The following is a 2,562-nucleotide window of genomic DNA, read 5'->3' as shown; positions in this document are numbered from 1 at the left end:
GGAAACCAGAGCATCCAGAGGATGACACGAGGAGAACGTGCAAACTCCACACTGACAGTCGCCTGAGGGTGGAATCAAACCTGGGTCCCTAGCGCTTTGAGACGGAAGTGCTACCACTGAGCCACCGTGCTGCCCTAAAGATGGTGGACGGGGTGTCATTCAAATGGAATACTTCGTTCTGGATGGTGTTGACCTTCTTGAGTATTGTTGAAAATGTATCAATCCAAACAAATGGACAGTATTCTATCATACTTCTGACTTGTATCTTACAGCCAGTGGAGAGGATTGTGAAAGGAAGTGAGAATGTGAATTACAGCAGAATCGCAATGAATCAAATTCAAATAATCTGAAGTGCTGGTTGTGGTGACATCGGTAGTGGTGACATTTTTTTACATTATTTTCTGTAGTTTTTCCTGAACTAACTCCCAACATTTTTCAATGTCTTTTGCTGTACCATTGCAAGGAGGAACAAATTGTGATATAAATACATTTCTCAAATACTCACTTGTCACTATGTTCATCTGGCTTTTTGTTTGGCTACAGAGTGTGTTATATGCAAATTGAGTTATCTCGGGGCTCCCTTGGCTATCTCAAAGCTCTTTTGCGGATGGAACTCCTTTGATTTGTCTTACTGCATATAAGACTGTGTATATTAAATTGTAGTCTGAAATATTGAAGAAGTCTAGGCTGATTCTCAACACATGGAGCATACCTTCATTGAAGATTCAACCTGACCTGTCCCTCTCATTGGCTAGAAGCAACAAACTCCCTAAATAGCCAACTTGCCACTATCCAGTAAGAATCCCACTCTGATGTCCGAAACTTTCTTAAAAGTAGCAAAGAGCTATTTCGAACATCAAGGTAGGCCTTACTAGATGGGTCATGCAATTCTGCCACAGTTCCCGCCATAGCCAACATTTACAGATTCATTCATAGTAATTTACTGCACAGGAAGGAGACCATTCAGCCCATCGTCTCTGCACTGTTCAAAATAGATCTGACTACATTAATCTCATTTCTCAGCTCTTGGCATATAGCCCTGGAGGCTATGGGTTCACAAGTAAATATCGAAATAATGCTTAAATGTTGCAAGAATTTCTGACACACTCACTTTTTCAGGCAGTGAGTTCCAGACTCCCACTGTCTTCTGAGTGAGATACTCCCACCATCCTCTGTGTGAGATACTTTTTCCTCAACTGTCCCCTTAACCTTCTGCCTTCTGCCTTGTACCTTAAATCCACATTCCCTGGTTATTCATCCTTCTACTATTGGAAATAGTACCTCCTATCAACTCTATCTCTGCTTCTCTTAATCTTACATCCCTCTATCAGATTCCCTAAAAACCTTCACTGGTCCAAGGGAAGCAACGCCAAACTATCTAATCTTTCCTCATATCTCAGAAACTCCAGCCCAGGCAGCATTCTGGTAAATTGACTCTGCACCCTCTCTAGTGCAATCACATTCTTCACATTATGTGGTGACCAGAGCTGCGCTCAGTACCCCAGTTATGGCCTGCCCATGTTATACAGCTCCAGCATATCTTTTTTCTATGTCTTGGCTAATAAAGGCAAGTCTGCCATATACTGTCCAAACCACTTTATCTCCTTAATGCTACCTTTAGGGATCTGTGGATACGCAAGCCAAGGTCCCTCTGAACTTCAGGATCCTACCATTCATGATGTAGTTCATTGCTTTGTTAACCCTCCACACTACCTCATACTTTTCCAGATTGAATTCCATTTGCCACTTGTCTTCCGCTGAGCATACTGTTGACATCCTCCTGTAGTTTACGGCTATTTTCCTCACTATTTACCCTTTGACTAATTTTTGGGTCACCAGTGAACTTCTGCATTATATGCCCTACAATTAAGTCCAAGTCATTATTATACACCCCAAACAGCAAGGGCCTTAACATTGTACACCGTGAAACTCCACTGGAAACAGTTTTCCAGTCACAGAAACATCCCTCTACCATCTAACTTCTGCTTCCTGCCTCTCAGCTGTTTTGGATCTAATGTGCCACTTTGCCTTGGATCTCATGGACGCTTACTTTCTTGTCTAGCCTGCCGTGAGGCACCTTATCAAAAGCTTTGGCAAAGTCCATGTAGACCACATTAAGCGCACTGCCCTTATCATCACGCCAGGATACCTCCTCAAAAAATTCGATCAAATTTGTCGATGATGCCCTTCCATTAGCAAATCCATGCTGACAATCATTGATTAATTCTTATTTCTCCAAGGGCAGATATATTCTGTCTCTCAGAATTCTTTCATTGATGCTGTCGGCCACGGGGTCCCCAACCGTTCCCCTCGGTGACATTGTCATAGGGTCCCCACCCCCTCCCCTCAGTGACACTGTCACAAGGTCCCCACCCCCTCCCCTCAGTGACACTGTCACAGGGTCCCCACCCGCTCCCCACAGTGACACTGTCACAGGGTCCCCACCCGCTCCCCTCAGTGACACTGTCACAGGGTCCCCACCCCCTCCCCTCAGTGACACTGTCACAGGGTCCCCACCCCCTCCCCTCAGTGACACTGTCACAGGGTCCCCACCCCCCCCCC

General features: G+C 45.0%; 1 protein-coding gene across 1 annotated transcript in view; it reads left to right on the top strand.

Annotated features, from left to right (window-relative positions):
• Nucleotides 1-331: 331 nt before the first annotated feature.
• Nucleotides 332-2,562, top strand: part of LOC109920096 (C-C chemokine receptor type 3-like) — a 7,792-nt gene continuing 5,561 nt past the window's right edge. Inside the window, exon 1 of the mRNA XM_048615772.1 lies at nt 332-372. The gene's annotated coding sequence lies outside the window, so the exon portion shown is untranslated. The remainder of the gene's footprint in view (nt 373-2,562) is intronic.

This window comes from Rhincodon typus, chromosome 2 (assembly GCF_021869965.1).
Source record: "Rhincodon typus isolate 14 chromosome 2, sRhiTyp1.1, whole genome shotgun sequence".
In the NCBI taxonomy this organism is placed as follows: Eukaryota; Metazoa; Chordata; class Chondrichthyes; order Orectolobiformes; family Rhincodontidae; genus Rhincodon; species Rhincodon typus.
Note: the sequence above shows the minus strand (reverse complement) of the source record. Positions and strands in the feature narration are given on the sequence as shown.